Genomic DNA, 15,414 nt, shown 5'->3' with positions numbered 1-15,414 from the left:
CTGCTTGTTAAAGACGAGCTGGACGAGTCTGTCTCAGAGGGATGTGAACAGCTTGGAAGAGGCAACGGCAGAGTGGCTTTGAACAAAGGGACTTGAATGGGGTTGCAGGATTTGACTAAAGAGGATTGATGCAGGATGCAGGCCAGGCAGACCTGGTGGCTTTGACGCCTGCTCTCTGAAGTGACAGTCTGTGCTCCCCAGAGCAAGCGAGGGACGTGTTTCCAATAACAAGGCAAGCTAATCACTTCCAAATAGCATGAGGCTGCTTGAAGGGACAAGGTGGCTGAATTGGGAACGCGGCTGGAGTGATGCCCAGAAGAGTGTGTTTTCCTTGCCCTTCAGACACACTTACCTCAGCTCACAGCTGCAAGCATATTTTAGCTTTGTCTGGTGCTTAATCGCTATGTGGACTCCACTGTGTCTCAGCTCAGTCCAAGCCAGAGCTGTGGTGCCCATACACATGGAAATGCTTAGTCTGCCCCCACACTGCCCTCTCTGGCTCTCCCTTCCACTCTCTCGCTAACAGACTTGTGCTTTTGGGGCAATCCTACTCCTTTCAATCCAAAACTGCAGATCCTCATTGATCTGCAGCGTCCCAGACCCAAATTCAAGGGGACTGGGACCCTGCACACACTTCCCCACCCTCCTGAAAGAGTTAATCTGATGGGAAAAAATAGCTTTCAGAAGCTCCTAGCCTACCTCAAAGTACATTTGGCCTATGAGAATGTGTCCTGATGATGTATTGCTTCTCAGCTGGAGTTTCACTGGCTGAGTGGGTTGCCATTGGAGAGTATTGAGGATGATGTTCTTCCCAATAGCTCAAATATTTGGTCCCAATGTGCAAGTGGGTTTAGCTGTCATTGAACACAGCTGATGTTTCCCTAATTGATCAATGGATTCTTAGCACCAAATTTAGCCAGAGTGTGACACTCCCAAAGCTAATGCAAGTTGTGCCCCATTTTGCCAGAGTTGAATTTGGCCCTTCATGACTATTGCTCCAAACCGCGTAAGAATCGAACCTTATACACAGCAAGCTTGCTCTAAACCTCCCCTAATGTGTTGCCCTGCCAGCCGGGAAGCAAATTGCTCTCACGAATCAAGAGTGAGATATAGGCGGCTTGTGGCTATTAGCTCTGAGGAAGAAACACACACATCCATGGGATTTGATGGCAGGTCATCTCCTTTGAAATTGGAAAGCACCTGCACACACCTTGCACTGGTGCAGGGAAATGGAGAATGTAAAATGCTACCATTCAGATTTGCGCGGAGGTACATGATGACATGAGGTGCAGGGTAATGGAGAACAGACCCAGGAGGTAGCACAGGGTAACACAACTTTGCACTCACATTGATTTGAAACCATAAGCACCTCTTTGAGGAAGTTACCATCAATGCTGGCCTTGCTGATAAGCAGCAGTGTGTTCCAGTGAACAGGTGTCATGGTTACTGGGAAAGCCATGCCTTTAGACCCACTGTGCCCTCCTCAGTGCACTCCTCAGCTGACCGGCCTGCTTCCTGCACCTCACTCTGGGTGAAACCATGCATCCAACCATTCTTAGGCTGGATCTCCATGTCCCAACCATGTTAGCCTGACAGACCCAACAGGGTTTGGCACCCAAGCGTTTCCCTTTAGGAGCCTGTGGCAGTATAAATTTGCAGTTACACAAACAGCATCTTCAAAACAAAGCACTATTGATTCTTCCGCCCGAAGATACAGAGCACGCAGAGCAAAGGGTTAAACAACAGAGACCTAGACTACTTATTATTAATCATTGTTTCATCATAGAAGTTTGGAGCCCCAGTCCTGGACCAGGATCCCCTTGTGCAGGGTGCTGCACAAACACAGAACAAAAAGACAGTTCCTGCTAGAGGGACCAGACAGCAAGTGTGAAAAATCGGGATGGGGGTGGAAGGTAATAGGAGCCTATAGAAGAAAAAAAAAACCAAATCGGGACTGTCCCTATAAAATCGGGACATCTGGTCACCCTAGTCCCTGCCCAAAGAGCTTACAGTCTAAGTGAAGCCTGTCTCCCTTAACCTGTGCCCAGGGGTGAAAGTAACTTAAAGGACTAACTGGTACGCCGGAGTCGTGCATGGGCGTTGCCTCAGCCGGAAGAGGTGTGGCCTTTCAAGATTTAAAGGCCCTGGGCCTTTAAATCACCCCGGAGCTACCAGCTGCAGAGGTGGCTGGGAGCCCTGGGGCTCAGGGTCGAATTAAAGGGCCTGGGGCTCCCACCGCTGTGGTGCTCCGGGCCCTTATAATCACCGCGGGAGCCCTGCTGCTGCTACCTCAGGGCGGCAGGGCTCGGGCTAGGGCTGGGGTAGCGGCGGCAGAGTTCTAGCTGCTGTGGGGAGCCCTGGGCCCTTTAAATCACCTCCGGAGCCCTGCTGCTGCTGGGGTAGCCCAGCCGCTGTGGGGAGCCCTGGGCCCAGCCGCTGCGGGGAGCCCCAGGCCCTTTAAATCCCTGCTGGAGCCTGGCTCCTGGGGCTCCGGCAGCCAGGCTTGAGCGGGGATTTAAAGGGCCTGGTGCTCCTGCCACAGCGGGGAGCCCCAGGCCCTTTAAATTGCCTCCGGGATAGCGGTGTCAGGGCTCAGGTGGCGCTTTAAAGGGCCCGGGGCTCCCCGCAGCTGCTGGAGCCCTGGGCCCTTTAAATCACTGCTGGAGAAGCCGGTGCAGTCCGGCACAGCATACCAGATCCAGTACGTGTACCGGCCCATATTGGCTTACTTTCACCTCTGCCTATGCCTTAATCTTTCCTTGCAAGCATTTGTATATTCCCCTCAACCCAGGTAACCCCGATCTCTGTCTGGGAGAAGCAGATTGTCCGGCTTGCAGCATGTTCTCTGTCTCTTGCCTGCCCATAAGCCCTCCGCTGCCTTCTCCTTTCTAAGGCTATGGCTACACTTGCACTTCAAAGCGCTGCCGTGGCAGCGCTTTGAAGCGCTAAGTGTAGTCAAAGCCGCCAGCGCTGGGCGAGAGCTCTCCCAGCGCTGTCCGTACTCCACCTCCCTGTGGGGAATAACGTACAGCTCTGGGAGCCGCGTTCCCAGCGCTGGGGCTTTGACCACACTGGCGCTTTGCAGCGCCGCAATTTGCAGCGCTGGAGAGGGTGTGTTTTCACACCCTGCTGCAGCGCTGCAAATTTGCAAGTGTAGCCATGGCCTTTGGCAAGCATCTTTACAGTTAAGGACCCTCTTTGATCTTAAGCTTAACCTTGGGAAGAGTAAACTGTTCTTAGCTTGGATGGAGTTAAATAGGGAGGATTCCCCGAAACACCTTCCCTTTTGTTTCTTAAAGGGCACTTATCTGGGTCATTGTTCTGCATTTCCTGCTCCATTCCTTTAACAACCCCTTTGATTTAACTCTGCATATTCAGACAGAACAGCACACGTAATCTTGGGGGCATGTGATTTTTATAAAAAAATACTGCAGATAACTCCCTTTCTCCACAGGGCACTGGTCTGAGAGCCAGGAGGTCTATGCTTTATACACCTCTACCCCGATATAACGCTGTCCTCAGGAGCCAAAAAATCTTACCACGTTATAGGTGAAACTGCATTATATTGAACTTGCTTTGATCCACCAGAGCGCACAGCCCTGCCCCCCACCCCCCCGGAGCGCTGCTTTACCGCGTTATATCTGAATTCGTGTTATAGTGGGTCGTGTTATATCAGGGTAGAGGTGTACTATTAATTCATTGGGGTGACCTTAGCAAGTCACATGATCACTCTGTGCCTTTTTTTCTCCAGATGTATAAAGGGATAGTGATCCTTACCCTTCTTTGCAAAGCACTTTAAGATCCTTGGATGAGAAGTGCTAAATATTATTGTAGTGTCTCAAGGTCATTTCTGAACCTAGATTCCTGTCATATTCCTATACTGCAGTTGATAGCCAATCCTCAGGGCTGATCCAGCAATCCTTTCATAAAAACAAATATCAAAATCCCTGCAGCCTTCCACATAAGCATATAAGCTGGCCAGTTATTACTTCGCCATCCACAGATGATTAGTTTTTTTTTTTAAATGGTTATTTCCCCTCCAGGATGAAGTAGGGATGGCTCTAGGCCAGAATTTCAGAGGTGATTCTGTTAGCCTCCAGAGATGCCAATCTTGTCTAATCATTTTGCTCCCTGGAAGATTATATGGACACCTGCTGAGACACCCTGGTGTCAGATTCTTGACCCCACATACAGACACAGAGCTGCTCTGCTGACTCATGCTGGCGTCGGGTTCTTAGGTCCTGCACAGGGTCATCCTCCTGCTGATTCACTCTGGCAGCCAAGCTAAGTGGGTTAGCAAAAAGCCAGTTTATAGAGGTTTCGATTCTCTTTCTGAGGCAGAGGGAATTAGGAATAAGAGATGTTATTGAGAGTAATCCTAGAAACAGCCAAACTCTGGCAGAAAGTTTATGCCTGTTATTTAAGTTAACAATAAAGAAAGAGAGGAGAGGTGTAAGTTTGGAAACTACTCATCGTATATGCTGTACTAGGAGCAGGGTGGGAATGCCTGCTTACAGGGTAGGGTTCTGATCTCAGAGATGCTATACAAGCAGTAATACTCAGATCTCAGTGGTTCAGGATCCAAACTGGCACTCAACATTACCCAAAAGAGCAAAAGTAGTGTGAATTCATTGTTTCACTTACTGTTTATATATCCATATAAAGCACCCCTCAGTGCTCCCTATGCTGCCAAACTGTTCATTGCAATCAGACTGCCTCAAATGTTTGTGGTTATGTTGCCCACTCTGTCTGGTCAACAAGGAGGATAGGAGCCGCATACTGGTGCTCCTGGAAGAGCTAGGGTTGAGTCTCCTGCACTCAAGCGCTATTCTGTTTGGAAAACAGACGGTCATGAGTTCTATTCTGTGTTCTGCACATGGGTGGTTAAGCAGCTGTGTGTATGCATGCAGCCACTGAATTGCAATATCCTGGTGTATCATGTTTAACGCTCTGTTTTGACAGTGACTCAGAAAGAGGGAGGAAAGGTGGTTCCAAAATGCAGTTAGGCTTTCAAAGAGTTCTGTTGTTTTATTTTGCTAAAGCTGTTGAAAGAGAGGGCAGCTCCAATTTGCCCAAAGCTGTTTAGTTACAACTTAGCTCTTCTGGGTGGGTCCTTTAGAAAACTGCCTTTGACAGTAAAAGCATTTAGCTAGAGCACAGCATGTGTAGCAGAATAAAAACAAATTACAATGACATAAACATGTGAATCCATCATCGGGGGGGAGGGGATTGGTTTCAGAATCCATGTATTAGACTGTGACAGTAATCATATAATGGTCCTTTAAATGTCAATGGAGATGAACGTGGTTTAATAGCAACAAATAAGCTGCCAAGCCAAGAAGCGTGTAACAAAGCAGATGGATGGATAAATCTACCTATTATCTGCTCTCTGCACACAAAAAAAAAAAAAGAGAGAGAGAGAGAGAATTCAGGCTTATGTTTGATTGAACGTGTAAATCTCAGAGAGGTGATGTTTTCTCTTATTTCAAAAAACCTCTTTGTTTTCAGAACCGTTCCCTGCCATCAGCCACATGGGTGGAGGTGAGCTGTACAAATGAGATATGTAACATTTAAAGCTTGCTGCAGCCTTGACAGTGTTATGCTAATGAAAAATGAAGGCACCAGGGCATGGTTTAGACAATCAGTCAACACCAGGCTGCTGTAGAATCCATACAGATTCCTATCAACTGCACACTAAGAAAGATAGAAGGGGTTGTGTGTGTGTGTATGAGAGAGAGAAGGATGGCCGAAACAGGCGGGGTAGGTTACATTATTTGCTACATTTGTTGTACAATTTCCTTGGCTTTGCTGTTTGTCCGTGCAGGACCTCAGCAAATCTTTGAGACGAGTGACCCCAGGGATTTTGATCTAGGTAGAGTGGCAGGCTGCCTTCCACAGCCTAGTTCCACTGGGCCATGTGAGTTTCACTTTGTGGAGGACATATGTTCTGCGAGTCCTTGCAAAACTAGGGGGTGACCACTGCTCATTTGTCCATGGGCAGGCTGCCTTGATTGTCTTTTTGGAAGCAACATCAGCTGTGCTTTCTTCCTGATTAGTGACATTGTCTGCCGATGTCAAAAGACACCATCAAAATGCAAATGGCTTTACATTATGTTTCTAGTGAAAAAGACATGGAAGTCTTGTGGTCTGTTAGGCTTTGTCTACACTGGAACTTCATCAGCAAAACTTTTCAGGGGTGTTAAAAAAACCACACACACACACCCCCAAATGACAAAAGTTTTACCGACAAAAAGCACCGGTGTGAACAGTGCTTTGTCAGCAGGAGCGCTCTCCTACCAACAACGCCGCTGCCTCTTGTTGGAGGTGGAAGGTTTTTTTTCACCAGGAGAGCTTTCTCCTGCTGACAAACAGCAGCTATACTGTGCGCCTTTTAGTGGCTCGGCTGTAGTGGCACGGACATGTCGCTAAAAGCTGTGTAGTGTAGACAAAGCCTTAGTGGCCTATGTCTTTCACTCACACTTGTTCCCTCTCTGGCTCAGTCTACAAGGCTAGGAAATGTGTGGTTTTCAATTGATTTAGCTTAACTTGGCAAAAAACAAAATAAAAAGGCTTTTAACACCCATGCACACACAGCTGTACTACACAAGCATCTCAATGCTGTGAAACTGTCTATCTCTGTGTTGTTGTATTAATTTATATGTAATATATGGGCTAAAAGTGTTAACATAACCCAGTCACTGTCCAACATTAGACAGTGTTAAATAAGGTCTGGGGTTTGGTATGCAGAGACTTCAGCCTGTTTAGTACGTAGCAAACACACCGTTCAAACTCCTTTTAACTTTTTGTTAAAAATACAGAAAAGAAGGAAAAACAATTAAAGCATTTGAAATGCAAAGTATTAAATACGGCTTTCAATTTAGCAACTTCCCTTATTCCCTTTCTCTTTAGCTGGAGAGAGTTTTTAGAAAGAAACCCCCCTTTGTTTGACTCTCATGGTATCAAAGATGGTGATAACTGTCCTATTGGGGAACAGAAAAGACGTTAGTTGTGATGGGCTAGAGTGGTTGCTGTTGTTATTTCCAATCCTGTTTCATTCCACGTGGTCTTTGGGATTCAGCTGATACTGGTATCGGTGGTGATGTCATCTGGGTCCCTCTCTCTGGCCTGGGTGAGTTGCTTTAAATCTGCAGCTTGAGGTCTTCAAACCACGATTTGAGGACTTCAGTAACTCAGACATAGGTTAGGGGTTTGTTACAGGAGTGAGTGGGTGAGATTCTGTGGCCTGCATTGTGCAGGAGGTCAGACTGGATGATCATAATGGTCCCTTCTGACCTTAAAGTCTATGAGTCTATAAATCACCATGTGGAAAGCTTCAGTTTAAATAATTGATTTTCATCAATGTTTCCATTTGTACTTCAGTTATTTTCTAAAGAAAAGTGCATCCTCATTGGTTGATATAACCATTCAGTATGTTGATTTATAACTAGAGTCGTCACACTAGATTTCGTGCATCTTTTTGCCATCCAGGAGGGTACATGATAAGCTATATACATTTATTTAAGCAATTATATAGCTTAATATTTTCAGATTCTTATTAATTGTACATTTTTAGTATGCTAAATGTGAATGGTGAACAACATTGCTTATTTACTAGATAATTAACTTTTTGCTCATGGTTTGTGTCAAACTGCATTAGGATAGTAACTGGAATTTAATTAAACACAAAACCACATAGAAAATGTATTTTTATTTCACAAAACAACCTTAAATGTTTTGATAGGAGAAGTTGATGTATCTAATACATTTCATGTTTACATCTAATTTTTTTATTAAACAGAGGGATTAACTGTAGTCAGTGAACTAAACAGATTATTTCAGGCAAATCCTGGGAAAATTTTCAAATGTGCCCAAGTGAAAGTAACTGGATCTTAAGTTTCTAGTCTTGCTTAAGTCTCCTGAAAATGAGAGAGTCTTCTAAATTACTTAGGCTGACCTATTGTGCCATATTTATAAAGCTTGACCTCAAAAGTTAGAATCAGGGGAAAACATCTTTCTTTATATAGAAAAGCAGCCTTTAACTCAAAGTTTCTGATAGAGGCTCATGGATGCAGCATATTTACTTTTTATTTAAATGTTTTAAGAGATTATAATAAATATAGACCATAACATATTTTGTATTAAATTCAGATTTCATTTTAAACAGGCTTATTTTTTAAAAGAAAAACATAATTTAAATAACAACATTTTAAAAAAACAATTTAAATAAAAAATCTGATAATTTTTTTCTTCAAAAAAATCATCAATTTTTATCCTTACTGCTCTGGCCCTGTCTGGTCAGGACATCTCTCAGGATTAGGATGAAGAACATTCGGACTCCCAGGGGGTTGTGAGGGTGGCAGCCAGGATGGTGAAGCCTGCTCCAATAGTCCGTTTTTCTCCAAAGGTCTCTTTCATTAAGGACCCATCCAGGGAATGGTGGGCAGAATAGCCCATCCCCTCATTATTTTTTCCACCAATTAGGCCTAGTTTCTGACACACCACTGAGTGTCAAGCCACATATTTGCAGGTTCTTTTGTACTCTGTGAGGAGCCTCTTGTGGCCACTATTGAGAAGGACTAAATAAAATGGAAGTAAAAGATTAAGGCCCAACTTTTCAGAAGTACCTGCTGATATGGGGTGAAACTGTTTGCCACATGGTAAAATTAAGGTGTAGAGCACCACAGGATTTTAAAAAAGGACTGGACATTTATATGGATAAGAATACCCAGAGTCATAATATCAAGGATTTAAAGAAAACACACACACACACAACAAAAAAACAGGTTGGGAAGGGTATAGGGAGACCAGTATCTAAATGGGGGTCAGGAAGAAGCTTCTTCTGGGGGCAGGTTAATAACTGCCTCCTGAGGCATTTCAAGTTTCAGGTCAGGGTCTGCTCCCAAAGTCAAAAGGCTGTTTCTTTTGTTTTCTTAGGTGACAGAGTGAGATGGATAAGGAGCGATAACTTGGGGGCGTGATTTTGCCCCTCACTTTTATAGTTCAGTCACCCTTTGAACTGCATTTTCCTGAGGGTTACCCCTAGATAAAGTTCATTCCTGTTGTGGGGATGGAGACAAGGAGTTTGGCAGTGAAAGCGGTTCCATGTTATTGTTTGCTAAGATCTGTTTGTTTCTGAGCCCCTTCCTTGCCCAAGAATGGTCATTTGATATGTGATTGCCCATCAGCTTTGATGACCCTTGGCTAGAGGCATCAGCTTGTCCTTTGTCTTTGAGAAACAGGTTTACCCACTCCCCAGGCTTGTCTGGTAACACACCTCAGTCATGATTTCAGCTTAGTTTATAACTTCACATACAATGTTGCTACATACATTTCCCCATGATATTATTGACCAGCAAGTTATTAGTTTTCAAATGATACCTTACAAGACATATTTTGTACAAAGAATATTACAGTGGTGTGTAGGGTGTGAATACAGGGGTGCATTCCAGCACAGTGAGACCAGGACTTTATGGGAAAGGAGACTGGAACTGGTGAGTTGAGGAGAAGGAGGGACTGGGAGAAGGAACAAGGTGTACTCTTCGTTGGTACTAGACTTACCCAAAACTAAAGACCCGCCCCCTCAGGTAGGGCCGGGAACCTCTAGGCCCAGGTCACAAGTGAGTATGTAGGACAATGAAGGAGAAAACAGGGACGGAAGTGAGGTCAAAAGCTAAAAAGCAGGGACCCAGAGGGGAACACGAAGCAATGAACCTTGTAGGAACTAGTTGTGGGGATGAGACAGGACTGGGATGAGGTCAGGTTGGAGGGGATGGGCCGAAGAGTCTGTGCCCCCTAGAGAACACGTGCCTCCAAAATCTGGACTGGAACCCAAGATTCCTCAGTGTCACCATTTCTCTGCTGTCAGCAACTATCTGACAATAGTTAGATCCACAGGCAAAATGTCTCATCCCCCTCTGGTGCTCATCCACACGGAGGATGACAACTTACTAATATTATCAGTTACTCCATTATTTCAAGTGGCATAGGTCTGTGTTCTGGCTCTAAAAGTTCCAACCATGCTGATGACCCATGTACGTGCCAATACGATACCGTATGATGGAATATATGTGTTTCCAGTTTCTTATTTTTTTTTAATCTAGGAAATTACACATTTAAAAAATCTACATTAGAAGAGTAACATTGAGGTTACAGAGAAGCACTCAAAAGTTAGGAAATGCCAGAATTAAGGTTGCCTATGCCTGGATGCTGCCCTGGAAAACTGGATTCTATCCATGCCTCTGCCACATCCTGGGTGATGATGGGCAAGTCACTTAAACCAAACTTTTCACAGGTGGTCACTAATGGTATGTTTCCCCTTTTCCGGGTGCCTGACTTCAGACTCTAGGGTCTGATATGCAGAAGTGCTGAGCACTCAGAGCTACAACTGAAGTCAATGGGACTTTGAACACAAAGTGCTCTGAAAAAATCAGGTCATAGGGACTCAGTTTGGGCACTCAAATTAGTAGACACCTTTAACCTTAGTTTCTCTGTGCCTCAGTTCCCCATCTGTAAAATGAGAATAACACTGCCCCCTCACCTCACATGGGCATAGTGAAAAGACATTCATTAATATTTGTGAAGCACTCAGATGTTATAATGATAAGTGCCATAGAAAACTCATGAGGAAATTAACAATTCTGTCTTCAGAGTAGGGTTTGAATAATGTGCAGTAAATAAGGATTAGGGCCACACATTGACAAATGAAGAAAAAACTAAATATTGAATAGCAACTCATTAAGCAAGCATCTTCCATCCTGTGCATTGAATGAGGCATACCCATGGAGGGAAGAACCTGAATTCTGTCATTTCCTTATTTTTGAGCGCTTGACTTTGTAATATTAATAATGTCCTTTTAACCTAGTTTTTGTGTGTAATTTATACATATATTTCGTAAAACGTTTACTGGATGGTGTTATGGCAGGAAAAAATGTGAGTGCTTATTCATTTTTAATCAGCCATTGGTAGCTGTTCAACAATGAGTGATTCAGTTCAGGCTCTTACCAGGGTGATGGATAGGCAGGTGTATCTGAGCATTTTCCAGAGTAAAATAAAACCCAATATGATGATACTTACAGCAACCAATTAAAATGTTCTCCCATTCCCCCAACTGTAGGAAGAAAATACTGGGATATTTTAATTTGTATATATGTATTCCTTTATTGTTCTGTGAATGTTAACAGGAATCAATACAGTCATTCATTCTGAACCGCTTCTCATGTGTGATAAGACAAACACAATGGAATATGAGTTATGGCTGGAGGATCAAACAGAATTTTTATCCTGAACCCTCATTTTGCTGCCTCCCCTGGGTTTAAGTCAGACCTTGACACTGATTTCACTGCATCTTTTGTGTGGGTAGGTGATGGTTTTGTTAATCATAGCTTGCACTGAGGCAACCCCTCTGGGTAATGTTAACAGATATTGCCTGTGGTAAAGTATGGGAGAGAGGAGGAGGGCAAATTTCACTAAGAGTCACTGAAGTTGCAGGAACTTCAGATAATTAGCAACGAATGTAAATCCCCAAAGCTGCACATACAGTGTACTTCACCATTCAAGAGGCTCAGCTGTCTCAAGTAAATACTCTTCTCGTCCCTTAGGGGCATCTGCAGCAGGCGGAGCATGATTAATTGTTCACATGTGTGGGAGGATGGAAGCAGAAGGTCTGTCTGGCAGAGTTTGCACTCATGAATATTCATCAGGGGAATCTGAAACAGCTGGGAAGCATGTTTGTATCCAGAGAAGATGCAGATGAGGTTAATGGAGCAAATGGAATGAAACATGTTAGGTACCTTAGATGCTTTTGTGTGTCGGCTTCATGGCAGTGGTTACCAGGGAGGGGAATGTTGGTATTTCTGGGGAGGCAGTTGCTGACAATGGAATGTTATTTATCAAGGTCTTTATATATGAAATGGAATGAAGTTAAGAAGAGGGAAATATAAAGGGAAAACTTCTTGAGAGAAGTTGGACTGTGGGATTGTCTCCAAATGGGAATGCAGGAAGCCCCAGCCCTGGAGACATTTCAAACTAGGCTGGACAAAACATTACAACAAGCCTCAAATGTCATGGGGATTGAACTAAATTGCATGTTTATGTTATTAAATTTTAAATAAGTGCAAGGTGCCCCTGCTCTAATGACTGAAACTCTCATGTAGGTGCCATTATAACTAGAGATAGACCTGAAATAAAATCACCTGCCTGAACATGTCTAGCCTACGTGGCTGTTTGAAATCTGAACCTTATCTGAATATTGTAAATGGTCCCTTTCTTTATAATAGGTAGAACAAAGCCTTAGAATCAAGCAGCCCCAAACTTTGGGGTGTTTGAAATCTGCATGTGAAGTCTGAGGCTTGGGACCATCACAATTTGTAACAAGCCTAATACTCCTTCCATTGCATTAGGAGTGGTCCCTGTACTGAAGAGCTATATCCAGACTTGCTGTATCCAAGAACGGCATGTGAACATGCACTACCTCTGGATGAATGAACAGGTCTGGATAAAAGAACACTCCATGCAACACTTTTACTCAGTTCTATAACCAAATCAGTTTGAGGGTTTGAAATCTTCAGTATTTTTTCATGTCTGGCTTTTGACTGGCTCAAAAAGCTTGTTCTCATGAAAGTCCCAGTTAGGGTGACCAGACAGCAAGTGTGAAAAATCAGGACAGGAGGTGGGGGGTAATAGGAGCCTATATAAGAAAAAGACCCCAAAATTGGGACTGTCCCTATAAAATCAGGACATCTGGTCACCCTAGTCCCAGTCCAGTCATGCAGAGTCAGGAGTTTCAGATAATTCAGAGACACTTAGCAAAGTATCTGAACCTCTGGACTCTTCTGTGAGCTAAACCCAAACTCCAAACATGTGGAGGTTTGTTGCAAAAAACGTATTTTTAAAGCTTTGTGCTGACCTGGAAAGATAAAGAGAGGAGAGAGCTTGGTGGAGAGGTCTGAAACTGGCTTCCCACTCACTGATCCAACAGACCCCAAGCCTATTGATCTTCTGTGCATGTCATAAGGTATAACAGCTTAAAGATATCCCTTCCTTTTAGATTCCTGACATGTATTTTGAAACAAAGAAAGACGCTAACCCCAGAGGAGAGACGTGCAGTGTAAACCTTTTTCTAAATTGTGGAATAAACTAATAGTGACTGATTTTTGAACCTCTGTTGGCCAAGGTCATTTTCTTCCTTTTCCTCATTCTGAATGCATAAGCATGTGCAGTGTTGCAGCTGTGTTGGTCCCGGGATATCAGAGAGACAAGGTGGGTGAGGTAATATCTTTTATTGGGCCAACTTCTGTTAGTTAGAGGTAAACAAGCTTTTGAGCTTACACAGACCTGAAGAAGAGCTCTGTGTAAGCTCTAAAGCTTGTCTCGCTTGCATTAGAATATATCTTTCAGTGCTAATGACATGGCAGGTGGGTGCAGGGTGTTGTGTATAGCAGTTGAAACAGAGCATTGGGAGTCAGGATTCCTGAGTCTTTTTACTAGCTCTGCCTGTTTCACGCAATGACTCAGAAATGTCGCTGTTTAAGCAAAGAGGGAACTCTGATCCTCCAGCGTGCCCTTCATTTTGCGATCAATTCTGGAAATGGTAGCGATTCCCAATGAGTTCCGTAACATTGACCCTGACTGCTAGGATTACAATGGGCATCCACAATACTTTGCATGATCTCACTTTTGCCTTAAGGAGTTGTGCCGTGAAGTGTGGAAGTGATGCACGGACAACAGCACTGCTGCAGTATCTGCCAAGGAGTGCCATGTCTGGACCCAGAGCAATACTGCACCCAAATCAGGCTGGCTGGTTTAAATGCACTGCATCATTGCAACTTGCCCTGCTTCAGTCTCACCAGCACAACAGTGCAATTTTCTAACCAAGGCAAGGTTATTGTGTGATTCTAATGGGGCACTGGCCCTTTAAGGCCAGAGGCGATAGTTACCCTGTTGCACGTATCCAGGGAAAATGGATGAAGCAGTCGTTCGGAGCAACGAAACTGGTTCTGGGGAACAGTTAGGCCTGGATCCACAAAGGGACTTAGGCATTGTAATGCTGCGTTGTGTCAATCACACCTGACATTTAGGTGCCTAAAAAATCATAGGCACACACCACCATCCACAAAGTCTGAGTTAGGCGCCTAGGAATAGGATCCACAAAAGCCAGCATGCTAAGTGGGGAGCCACCTAAGCTAGCCAATGGGAGAGAGTTCGGCACCTACATCCAGGCTGCAGGGAGGCGCCTATCTCTATTAGTGATCCACCAATGAGAACCTCTCTCCTGGAGTCAGGGGACTTAGGTGTCTAAGCAGTTTATTATGAAAATGAGTTAGGAACCTGCCTCACTCCATACCAAATGGCCAGAGGAAGAGGAGATGGGGGTGGTGCTCACTTTATAACTTTAAGCCTAGTGGTTAGAGCATTTACCTGAGACATGGGAGACCCAGGGTCCAGTCCCCCTCCTCCAATCACTCTTTCATTATTTGCCCATAGTGGACCAATTCATAAGATTGAGGGAGTCCCACATCGGATTATCCCATAGCTCAGTGGTTAGAGCACTTCTCTAAGAAGTTAGAGACCCCTGCTTGTTCAAATCCTTTCTCCCCCCCTTGCAGAGAGGGGGTAATTGAACCTGGATCTCCTATATCCCAAGTGAGTGCTCTAACCACTGACTTAGAAGGTGGGCTGCACCACTGTTGCAGCCAGCAGCCTGATTTTGAATGGGCCCCAATCCAGTAAGTGGCTTCTGAGCACACCAGTTTGGGCCCTATACCTGACGTAGGTGTTTGGCTGCCCTTCTTTCCCTGGTTTGTGAATCGTTCTGAGACTTAGGTGGGAGATAAATGTCCAGACACCTCAGAGTGAGGCAGCAGTGCACATGGCCAGAGGCAGAAACAGGCGCTGCAGGAGCTCTTACCCTGAAAACTTATGCTTAGTGAGTTTAGGTGCCTACAAGGTTCATTTAAGGGAATGGACAAGGCCCAGCCATTCCTGCCTATCCTGGGCGGCTCTTTGCATGTCCTCTGTGTTGTGAAGTCCCATACGTTTTCCCTCTCTAGTATTTGGAGGAGGCATTCTTTTTGTTGGCCCCTCTTGCATGTTCCTGCAGCTGCCAAATGACACGCCTGCCGTGGCAGATGCTCTGGCTTTATTCTTAAGATATGTCCCAAATTTTTCCATCTTCTTTTCTGGATAACTTTAGAGATAATATTTTCCTGAGGAATTTGCTTTCAAAGGCATTTAGACATCTGACTGTACCTTTGGTTGATTTCCAGCTTTCACATCCAGATGTTAAAATGAAAGTAACATTTGAGTTAAAGATTCATAAGTCTTAAGGTTGCAGATGTTCAATGACTAAAACTTGGTGCATGCACCTGACACCGTGCCAATTCATGACATCATTTGTGGACATCGCCATTTGCTTAG

This window comes from Mauremys mutica, chromosome 12, assembly GCF_020497125.1.
Source record: "Mauremys mutica isolate MM-2020 ecotype Southern chromosome 12, ASM2049712v1, whole genome shotgun sequence".
Taxonomy (NCBI): Eukaryota; Metazoa; Chordata; order Testudines; family Geoemydidae; genus Mauremys; species Mauremys mutica.
Note: the sequence above shows the minus strand (reverse complement) of the source record.